Below are 12,537 nucleotides of genomic sequence, written 5' to 3'. Positions count from 1 at the left end.
ACACTTTTCATTACACATGACATTATGGGTACCATAAAAAAATTGAATTTGAGAATGAACAACCATGCCATATTTCTCCACTTGGACATTTTTCTGGTATCGTTCTAAGATTTTTTTCCAATTGGACCATTGAAAACAAGCCTTTAATATATTTGTCCCTAGGAATGAGATACTTTTGATAACACAATATGGAGCATGTATTAAGTCCCTTCTCTCATAGCTTGTGAAATTCTATCTCTAATAGGTCTTGTTACACAAAATATTATCACCATGACTATTTTCAGTCAGTATGGGTCTATCATCATTCATAATGTCCTCCTTAGCAAGTCTCAAACCTCAGCTCTTCATGTCAAGCTTTGAAAATGAGAGAAAGTCCTTAAAATCAATAAAGCTTTGGTTCCGCACTTTCTCTTACTGTTACCTGCGGTCCCGCACCCCATGGTCATGTTACCTGCGGACCTGCACGCTCTGCGTCTAAAGGAGTGTGTGCAGACCCCTGTGAAAGTCAAAAAGGCGCAAGTTTATTCTTAGAAACTCACTTTGGGTTAATTCTAGATGATTCTAGAAGGAATCTTGACGTGGATGGTTCGCTCCTAGGTGGTTCATGCATCCCAAAAGTAAAGGAGCTAATCCCTTGATGAGAGGAGCTTATCCCTTTGAAGGAGGGCTTTATCCCTTTGAAGGTGGACCTAGTAATTTCCCTCCATTGCACTAAAAATTAAGGCATTGGGCTGGTTGCTAGAGAGTTTACAAGCTGAACATTTTTGAGGGTAAATGCTGTTGGAATTGAGACTTCCTAGTTAAGCTTGAGAGGAAATATTACATACCTTTGGGGTTCATTGGGAAGAGAGTGAAACTTGTCAAAGTAGAGGAGATTTTTGCTGGACCCTGGGAGGAGCTTGTACAGCATCAAGGCACCAAGGTTGTAAAGTTATTCTTTGATTAAAGTTAATACAATCAGATTCATTTTTCTCAACAAATTGTCTTATGTGATTTGTTTCATGAATTCCTTGATTATCATGATAAATATGCTTTATTATATTGGCTTTTCAGGTGCTATTTAATGTTTTTTCTTGTTTGTGTTTGCAGATTCTTTACAAGGGAGCTCATTTGGATCAACGGATCGTGGCTTCTACAAACTTGCACTGGACCCAAGGTAGGCCTAAAAAACTTGTTTGCCTCTACTTATAAATTGCATATTTAGAGAAAGATAGAATTTGTTTGGTTTGCTTATCGCTAGATATCATTAGATAATAGGGAGGTTGGTCTTGTCCGCAAGAACGACTTAGCTGGCTGACAAAATGGCAACCATACTGGGGACTTGAATTTTTTATTTTTGTTTTGCTTTTACTTTAAATTGAGAAACTGTGTTTTTGTTTTTGTTGTTGGCTTGATGTGTGTCGGATTGGGTTGGTTTAGTAGATCTTGAATTATTTTTTGTTTTTCATACTTTTGGGAGAGGACAACACCCTCTGCTTGTAACACAGTGTGGACCTATCCGCACTTTTGCTTTACACACAGAGCGGTACCGCACCTAGGTGAATTGCGGGCCTGCAAACCTTGTCAAAATTTTGAAAAACTTAAGATTTTCTCTTTCAGTCAGCTTAGGATTTGTTAATGTGTTTTTTTCCTCTTCCCAGATCTGCACGTGACTTGTCAGGAACTTTTCTTAGGTTAATTCCATTGGCAATAGGGTTTTAGGTGTAATTCCTAGAAGTTTTGTTCGCCAGGCATGATTTTCATTTTGGTCTTGTAGTAACTCAGAGCTTAGAAGCCTTAAAAGCCTCAGATCACCTTGGTTTTTACTGGCCTTCTTATGAGTCTGACCGTTTGCAAAATCTGCCTTTGTTGAGGAATCCATCTTGTTTTTCTCTTTGCGAAACTTCGAAAGGACTTGTGTTAAAAGTTTTGGATTTCATTTTTAGAAAATAAAACAAAAATTGGTTGTTCTTTGACTAATTTCTGATTCTGGACAAATTAGTACTTAGTTTTCTTATAGCTAAGTAAAACATCCTTGAAAAGAGATCTTGTAATGCTTTTACTTCAAATAGTTTTTAGAATTTATAGATCTCAAGATTAGATTTTTCCATCGTTTTGAGTGTTTTATAAAAATAAAGAATAAAAAAATCTCTTTTGAAAAAGTTTGTTTTAGTAGTATTTGAGTGTTTGAAAAGAAAGGGAAATTTTCACGAGCATAACTAGTTGTCTCGTTTTTGAGTGTATTGGAAAAGACAAAAAGCTCTTCTTTTGATTTGATTGTTAAGGAAAGATTTCTTTTTACAAGCATTTGCATTCTCAACTCTTTCTCTAGCTAGAAATTCATTGAAGGGAAAAGATTGCTTATCATCTAAGTGCATTTTTTAGTGATTTGGAGTCGAGTCTTCACACCATAAGTTTCATCTCCACACCTTTTGACTTAAGGAAAAACCAATAAAAATAACGCTTAAAGTAAAATCTATCTAGTAATCTTTTATTTTCTAGGGCTCTTTATCACCAACATAGCTTAGGCTAGTATCTTGGAGTAGGGAGTAACTAACTCTCCAAGATAGTAAAACAAACAAGTAGTTGTATCTTGCGGTAGGAGATAAATTCCAATTGTTACATCTATGCTCTGGGAAAGCTCCTCTTAAAGGAGAAGCACGAGATCATATCTGAACCAGTGTGGGAATCAATCCTTCCTCATTGGGAACGATAGAAGATATTCACGTATTAAAAATGGTAAACCCCGAATTGACCATTGTCGAGGAGCCTGGGGTCACTTGTTGGTAAACCTTGGATTATGTCAAGGAGCCTTCAAGGGGATTGAGCTTGTTACTTTGCCCTTGCGTGCGTATCGGATCGTAGACTATTCCCCCAGGTATATTTGCTTCCGTTGGTGAAAATAGTGACCATATTCTATAGGATTCTTTCCTAAGGTGACGGTGGAGGGAAGATCCCACTGTACCTGGAGCAGATTTCGGCTAAACTCACTTGGATTTTCTAGGGGGTTATCTTCACTCGAGACAATTTAGTGGAGAAACTTGTGCCAATCTATTCATTAAGTAGGTTGTCGGGGTAACTGTTCCAACCGCCATTTCTGTATTGAATTCTGCGACGTTGGATTTCATCACCAACTAGTGTTTTTTGGTATAGAAAGTTACTGTTTGTGTGTGGTTTGACCTCCTAGATTCTTTAGGCGTGTGATTCAAAATTGTTTGGTTCTTTAGAGGCTTTAGGTGGTTTTCATTGAGATTTTTCTTTGTTTGCGTGTGAAGTAGTTAAAATATTTAATCGTGGCTAAATTACCGAGGAAGTCCTGTAGACTTCGGGGCCAACCTCCTGAGTTTTCACCAAGCCAGCTCGAAGGGCTTCGAGTCCTTGTAACTCCTAGTGACAATAGAGTTGGGTCACCTGAAGAAGGAGAGTCTTCATTGGTTGTACATCCTAATTATCAAGCTCTAGTGGCAGATTATAATCCACAATCTATTTCATTTTCCGAAGTTACTGGTAGTTTTTCATCTACTAGTGATTTAGCTAAGGAACCTGAAACTGAACCTGCCACTACTCCAACATCAGGATCTGCCTCTCCAACTTCTAGTGGTTCTGGATCACCCAGGGTAGAAAGAGTCATTACCCAAAATCTTCCTTCTGGACTTATTTCTATTGAAGAACTTGTTACTCTGAAAGAAAGTATCCCTATCCCTGAAAACTAGCTATAGAACTTAGGGAGCGTGAATCAATCTTTTACAGTCCACCTAGGAGGGACGCTTGGTATCTTTCATTGACCAATTTTTTGGAAAACCCGAGACTAAGTTTTTCACCACCTCTTATTCCTTTTCACCCAACACCTAGGGTTTATTATCCTCTGTTAAATATGTCAAGACAATCGTCCATGTTTTCTCAATCTCCAGAAACCTTTTTATACGGCGGTCCTTCTGTTCCCTCTGGGTATCAGTCACTTACTGGTACTTTTTCAGGAGCATCTCCTCAACCTATTGAACAAGGGTTATTAACTGGTAATAACAAAACTAAGCCGTTGAGTGTAGAAGATATTCTTATGATGTCAGGTACTATTCCTAATCCGCAACCTCGAGGTGGCCAGCTACTGCCTGGGGGGCAGCCTCAAGGTCCTCAATTATCACCTGGGGGGAAACCTCAAGGTACCCAATTACCGCCTGGGGGGAAACCTCAAGGACAGTACATACCTACGGGACAGTACATTCCTCAAGGTCAACCCCAGACTCAGTATATACCTCAAGGTCAACCCCAGTATCAATATGTACCTCAAGGTCAACCCCAGTATCGGTACGTGCCTCAAGGTTATCAACCTCAAGGTCAGTACCCAAACCAAGGTTTCCAACCACCTTCTGGTCAATCATTTGTCCAAGGAGCTGGAAATGTACCTTTGAATTATCAACCCTACCCTCAACCCAGTTATGATCCTCAATATTCTCAACCTGCTATGGGTCTGTACCTCGGAATGAACTTAGTGTGGGATCCATCTCAATCTCAACAGATCTTGCAACCGAATGTGCAGCTGTCATCTCAATCTAGACAACCCTTGGTTTCTGGTTCAACCCAGCAACCTGTCCAGTCTACTATTCAAACTTATGCACCTTCTGTAGTTTCTCAGCCTGGGCCTAGTACGCCTCATACTCCGCCTCAAACAACTTCTGCAACTACTACAACATCTGTTCAATCTACCCCACCTACTTCTAGAGTATCGACAGCTCTGGTTTTCTACTATTCCTGTATCAACTCCTCAAGCATATTTACCTCAGTCTGGATCCACAATTCAGACTTCGGTTCAAATGCCGGTAGGACAACCTGGTCCAAGTACGGTTGTCACAAGTCAACCTCAATTTACTTATCAACCATATCAGGGACAGTACCAATTCGGTCCTACTGTGCAACAGCCAGTCTATCAGTATCAACCATACCCTAGATATACATATCAACAACCTCAACAACCCCAGTACGGTCCAGTTAATCTTGGTTTTCCGGGAGGATATAATATCCCAAATGTAATTCCAATTCCTAGTTATCCTGGATATCCTCCTCCTGGGGCTGGTCTCATGACCCAGGGTTTCAGGGACCCTAATCGTCAGTTACCGTTCATTGCAACTTTAGACTTGCCTGACTCGTCGTGCCTTATGAATGATCCAATTAACTATCTTCCGTTTTGGCCGCCAATGCCAAATAAGTTGCCTAGTGATATTCCTAAGTTTGAAGGAAAATCAGGAGAGGACCCATTGAACCATGTGATGACTTATCACCTCTGGTGTGCGTCTAACTCCATTTCAGATGATTCAATCTGTTTAAGGCTTTTCCAACGCACTCAAATTGGTCTTGCAACCAAGTGGTACATTGAGTTACTGCGAGCCACTTTTTATAATTTTATTCAGTTAGCTACTTCGTTTTTAACTCATTTTCAGTTGCCAGTCAGATATGACAATGGCACGAAATTATTAACTTCATTAAAACAGTCAACGTCCACTTACATTTCAAATCACATTCATGAATGGAGACGTCGACTGCGTTTACTGAAAGTTTTTATCCCGGATCAAATCTTAGCTGAATGGTTTTTCAAATCTTTATTACCGAAAATCACTGAGAATGTAGCTAAGGCAGGAGTCGTTACTGAAGAGCAAGTAATTGCTCAAGCTCAGGACCTTGACTTAGTTTATACGCAGTCAGGTACGTTACACAAGAAAATCCCCGACCTTCCTAAACAAAATCAAATAACTGCAGCTCCTTCAGGGTCTCATGCCGCTAATGGTTTGATTGGTACGATTAATACCAAAAGTAAGAAGAAAAACCTAACCCAAACTTAGTAATCAAACCGCCCGCCAAGGGTATACTTCGAAATTCAGCTTTTAATCCACATGCGAGAGTGGCTCAGAACTATAACATTGTTGAAGATTTGGCTATTTCACCTTCGGCAATGTCGGCTTTGGAAGTGCTGCAATCATGTCCAGCACAGCGTAAATTAGTATTGTTGGCTATAGGAGCTATTGACGTTCAGGACTCGAACCTCATAATTTTCGATCTAGAAAATAGTACACCTCGCTTACCTCATCAAATGGCTTTCCAGATTCTAGTGTTAGTAAAAAACAGACCTTGTTATAGGACTGTGATTGATGAGGGAGCCTCAACATGTATTATGTCGATCTAGTGTTGGAGATCGCTTGTTTCTCCTACACTTAATCAATCCCTGACGATTCTAAAGGCCTCGAATGGCCGTGGGTTCCATCCTTTTGGCATTCTATAGGATTTACCTATAGGGGTAGAAAGAAAAACTGTTAATCTAGATGTGTAGGTGGTTGATTCCCCTCTAGATTACAACCTTCTCTTGGGTCGTAGTTGGTCTTATGCTATGACAGCTGTTGTTTCATCGGTCTTTCGGCTTATAAAGTTCCCACATAACAGAAATATCATAACCATAGACCAGCTAACTTACTTTTCATCCGGCCTAGCCTCTTCTGAAAGTATTCAGCATGTCAGCAAAACAACTATCCCTTATAAGGATGTTGGAGTAGGACTAGTTAAATATCCTGGTTTACTCGGAACTTTTCCTTTTCCTCCTATCAACACATCGTCTTCTACTGCAACCATTCATATGATTTCATCAGACACTATTGTTTATGACGATCCTTGGTTCTTACCTTCCGAATCTGAGATAGATTCATTTCGTGATGTTATGCCTTTGAGTCCATATGAAATTGCGTATTAGGTCGTGCAGTCATTTTCCGACCCTTCTTCAACCAAAATTGACTTAATTAATGTGTTCCATGAGGAATCACTTTCAACATCAAACTCAGATTCAACAACGTTTTCCGAACTTGTTCACGCTGATGAGAAAATTCGCGAAATCCTGTGTGTTGATGATTTACCATGGGAAGATCTTCATCATAGATCTTCGTTACCTGACATTGATCACTTTGAAAATGATTTTTCATCTATTTTTATGACTGAATATGTCAAGGAACCTCATAATCCAATGAAAAATCCTCATTCTGAGTTAAATTTGGGAAACATTTCTCGAACTATTCCTATTGATATTTCGGTTAAGCCTGGAATTATTGAAAACATTCACATAGGTACCTCTTGTACGGAAAATGAATTTCAAACATATAAGGCCCTATTTCAAGAATTCCACGACGTGTTTACCTAGTCATATGAGGAAATTCCAGGAATTGACCCAGCAATTGTTGTTCATGAAATCAAAACTTACCTGGATGCTAAACCCGTCTGACAATGTTTGTGTCAGATCCACCCGTGAAAAACTACTGCTATTAAAGCAGAAGTGGAAAAATTACTTAAAGCAGGTTTCATTTATCCAATTCTGTTAACAGATTGGGTATCGAATATTGTTCCTGTTAACAAAAAGTAAGGAACAATAAGAATATGTATTGATTATAGGGATATTAATCGAGCCTATCCAAAAGACAATTACCCAACTCCCTATATCGATCAAATCATTGATGATTGTGTCAGTAGTGAAATATTCTCCTTCATGGATGGTTTTTCCGGATACAATCAAATAAATATTCCACCTGCTAATCAACCAAAAACGGCTTTCATTTGTCCATGGGGAACATTTTCTTATTGCAAATTACCTTTTGGGCTAAAGAACGCCGGGGAAACTTTTCAAAGAGCCATGTCTTACGCGTTTCATGACATCAAGCACATTGTGCAACCCTATCTCGATGATTTACCTACTCATTCATTACATCGGGCTGATCATCTCATCCATTTACGAGCAATCTTTATGAGGTGTAGGCATTATCGAATTAGGTTGAATCCACACAAGTGTGTTTTCTGTATAGAAACGGGTCGGTTACTGGGGTTTGTTGTTTCGAAAGCCGGCATTCGCGTTGATCCCTCGAAGGTTGAAGCTATTGTCAAATTGCCTCCTCCTTCGAGTCTTTGCCAACTCCAAAGTTTGCAGGGGAAAGCAAACTTTTTACGTCGATTCATTCCTAACTACGCCGAGATCACAAAGGGTTTTACCCGGTTGTTGAAACAGAATACTCCATTATTTTGGGATGAGATAGCTGACAAATCTTTTGATGCACTAAAACACGCGTTGACCCATGCACCGTTACTGCATCCTCCCACCTACAACCAGGACTACTTCTTATATCTCGCCGCCTCGCATTCCACCATTGGAATGGTGTTAGTTCAGGAAGATGGAGTCGGTACTGAACATGTGATATATTACCTTAGTCGAACCTTAAATCCAACTGAGTTAAAATATTCACATGTGTAGAAATTGGCATTGACAGCTGTTCAAGCTGTCCAACGTTTTCGTCATTACATTTTACTACGCAAAACTACAGTAATTTCCGATTGCAACCCTATGATCTACATTTTGACCAAACAATTTCTAGGGGTGTTATAGACAATTTTGTGCCTTACAGCTCTAAGCATGAAATGTCCATAAACCAAGGGATCCTAAGTCCCTAAAAGTTTTGTTCCAACCCCTAAAGGAACAAGGTCAACAAATTACAGCTTCTCCCAGAAGTTCTCCACCAGAAACTGCTCAGAATCAGTCAAATCAGGATCATTTTCAGCTGCTCCACTGGCTAGCTGCGTTGCATAGCACCCAAATACACTAGCTAGGTGCATTGCAACGCACCTAAATACACTACCAGGGTGCGTTGAGCGGGAAATGACAAATGGCAGTGCCATTCCGCGAGGTGGAAAGACAATGGAAGCTTCCAGAATCTTCCCCAATGACACTTTCCTCACTGAGTTCGACCAAGGATGAGTAAGAGGCTCTCAGTCTCCAAGTGGAAGCAAGAACTGACAGAGAGAAGACACTAGTCAAATCATAAGCTGACTCATCCTCTTTGCATACATCTATATATGGATCCCTCATCCCAGAGATCCGGAGGCTGGAATTTTGTACATTGCAGAGAATTACTGTTGGTTTTGAGATAGATATCAGAGTATTGGGTGATTTATGCTTTGTTGGAGGTGAAGAGGGGCTTCTTTGCTGGGAGGTTGATGCTGGATCAGGAATCATCGGTTGTAACTCCTCCTGGATCTTCTTGTTATATCAATAAAACTATTTGATTTTCTCCTACATGCTTGTGTATCATTGATGTTTGTTACATTTGTATGTTTAGCTTAAATCTGATCCTAAGCTATTTATGAATATAAATCCATGTCTTTGTGTAGTTTTCTTCTTCTGTGATCTTACAGGAACATGGTGAAGCTGGGCAAGTAAGGGAGCAGTTAGCTGGAAGCTGTCAAAGAGGAGAGAGATTGGATCAAAGGACTAGCGCAAGACACAGGTTGGTTCATCCTATTCCTCTTCGTTTATAGTTCATAAAGAAGAATACGAAAGTAGTTTTCTCTGTTTGTTTCTAAGGTCACTGTCACACCTTAGTGGGATAGGGTCGTTCTGAATAGACACTTTTCCCGTTAACAAGGGGGAAAGTACTCCAAATGGATTGTGATCCTGTAGGAGTTTGACATGGAATTTGAAAAGTATAAGTCGAAGAAATCTTTAGTTTTTGCAGAGTTGATGTGTGACTTACCGCGTGCTGACACAGAAATTGTGGCAGAGGAGCCCATTGCGGACGAATCCTTGTTTCTAATCAGCACTTTAGATCCATGGTATGGAGATATCATCGTTTATATCCAGACCCAATCCTTTCGGCTAGAAATTTCAAGATTAGAGCGTCGAAAAAAACGATTCCAGTCCCAACAATTCAAAATTATTGGAGATACACTTTATCGTCGAGGGGTGGATTCTGTTTTCCGACGTTGTTTAACTCATGAGGAAGCTGAAAGGGCTCTAAATGACTGTGACTCTGGAGCATGTGGCGGTCATATGTCTGGGTTTTCCACAGCCCAAAAGATATTGTGCGCTAGCTATTTCTAGTCGTCTTTGTTTAAAGATTGTATTAACATGGTCCGAAAATGCCACAACGACCAAATTTTTGATCGAAAGATGTGCGCTCCACCTGCTCCTCTCCACCCTATAATTGCCATCGGTCCTTTTGCAAAATGGGGTATCGATTTTATTACATGTAACCCTCACTCGGCCAGGGGGGAAGCATATATCATCCTTGCGGTAGATTATTTTACCAAGTGGGCCGAGGCGATGCCTACATTTGAGGTAGACAGCAAAACTGCTGCAATTTTCATGTTCAATCATATAATTTCTAGGTTTGGTGTTCCACAAGCGATTATCATTGATCATGGGCATCATTTTCGAAACATTATGATGACTAAACTTACACACCATCTTGGCCTGCGTCACGATAGTTCAACTCCATATTATCCACAGGCTAATGGTCTGGTTGAAGCCATCAACAAAGTTCTAGTCATCATGGTCTGACGAATCATTGGGATTCATAGGACGAATTGGCATAACATGCTATTTTCAGCACTTTGGGCGTATCAAACCTCAGTAAAAACGTCAACTGGTTTCACTCCTTTCCAACTAGTTTATGGTCTGGAAGCTGTGTTACCCATTGAAATCCCGTCATTGCAAATGGCCATCGAATTACTTCCAGCCACTTCCGAAGAGGAAAAACGTTTGTTGTACTCAGCTCAGCTAGATGAGAATCGACGTGATGCTGCATTAGCAATCGAAACTCATGCCAAATGTTTTAAAGCTCAGTATGATCGAAATGTTACCCCTCGTAATTTTTCGGAAGGAGACCTAGTCTTATTGTACGATCAAGCAAATGATAAATTAGGCGCTGGAAAATTCATACCCATGTTGCATGGTCCTTATGTTGTTAAGCGAAAGCTGGCAAAAGGGGCCTATGAATTGGTAGACTTTGACGGGGTCCTTTTAGGTAAACCCAGAAACGGTTTTTACCTGAAGAGGTATTATGCTTAAATCTGGTGTGGAGATTTTTAGTTAGGTTAGTTTTCTTTCTAGCTGGTGTGTTTTAGATTAAAAAGTGTGCTTAGCATAGAGAGTGTTTTTGTCATTATTCCTACTTATCTTGATTTTACTCTTGATATTGCAGATGTCGACGTCTCTCTAAACATACATTGGTTTTGCTGATGGTGCTTGTCGTAATACACGAAACATTTCTTCCGCAGCTTGGGTTATCTATTCGCCCTCTGATGAGTTGGTATCTATGCATGGGGTAAGCCTTGGTCAAACAACAAACAACATTGCCGAGTATAGTGTAGTGATTGAGTTATTATCTGAATCTATCTCATTTGGGATTTGGAGTTTGATAGTGAGGTTAGATTCTAAACTTGTTGTATTACAGCTTAATATAGTATATGCCATTAGAAATCCAGTGTTTTTGAGATTATTTTTGTGAGTTCATCTCTTGGAATGTGAATTCAACTATATTGAATATTAGCATATTCCAAGATATTTAAATACATTAGCAGATGCAATTGCTTCTCAAATGTTAAGTAGACATTTGCAATAATCATACAAGTAAATTTAAAAACATTCCATAACATGTTTTACAAGATAAGCCGGTAATAGCAATATAGTGTAGCATAGAAGTGTGTCAAATATACATCGTCTTTGATCATAGGTTGAAAAACACCTTATGATTGGCAAAAATGATAGTACAAAAAGCAAAAAATGTCATGAGTCTACAACAGGCGATCATCCTATCACTGGTGATGATCACGATAAGAAACCACTGTACGGGCCACCTTACAAAGGAACCTCCTGAAAGGTCCTGGGACCCCATTCACATAGCGTTGTAGCCTAAGAGGAATGTCATCTATGCTGGTCTTTGGAATGTTTGCTGTCAAACGCTCTAGATGACTCTCCAATTTGGCCAAGGTCTCTGTAGATTCGTCCTGTGGAGCTGGTGCTGTTGCAGCTGGCTGTTTCCACTCATAGGGTCAGAGAGTGGCTCGTCACCATGGACCTACATCTGCATTTGAAACTTTTACCATCAATTTTGGGACGAGATAAAAAATAAATAAAAAATAAAAATAAAAAAAAAAATTAGAAAATGTTGAAAATGATTTTACCTGAGTCATCCCATTGCTCTCCTGGTGGAAGAGCCATGTCTGGGTCACCACGATAATCTACCCCAGCATAAGGAAAGTCCTGAATAGTAAATACTTGGTTCTCCAACCAATGAAAATACTCAGGACTGAATCGAACGACTTATGTTCCCTCCTCAGGATGACGGGCCATAACTGCAACACAACGCATCAGTTTGGGCTCTCGGGGAAGTCCAGTGCCAACGGTAAGATGTTGTGGGACCAACATTGGGACCCTCTCCAGACCAAAGCTCACAACTAGATCACCATATCCAAAGGTCTTTAGTTGTCCATTCTTTGCTCTAGTCAGTTGGCCTTTTATATTAGCCAACACAGCCTCGCACTAGCTGAAGATGGTGCCTCGAAAGCAGTCTATTGCCATCCGCATTTGGGATCCAGTGGCTATATGTAGTGCTACACTTCCATAGAGCCTGTTAACAGTAAACGCAATCACTTTGAGTTCAGGAAGGGAGATGGTTTTGATATCTATCCCTTTGTCTCTAGTTTGGTCGTTACAGAACTCTAGCCGGAGGCTATCGACGGACTGGCCACCTGGCCTAGTCC

This window comes from Pinus tabuliformis, chromosome 2_2, assembly GCF_031772625.1.
Source record: "Pinus tabuliformis cultivar Carrire ecotype Pingquan chromosome 2_2, CPIR1, whole genome shotgun sequence".
Taxonomy (NCBI): domain Eukaryota; kingdom Viridiplantae; phylum Streptophyta; class Pinopsida; order Pinales; family Pinaceae; genus Pinus; species Pinus tabuliformis.
Note: the sequence above shows the minus strand (reverse complement) of the source record.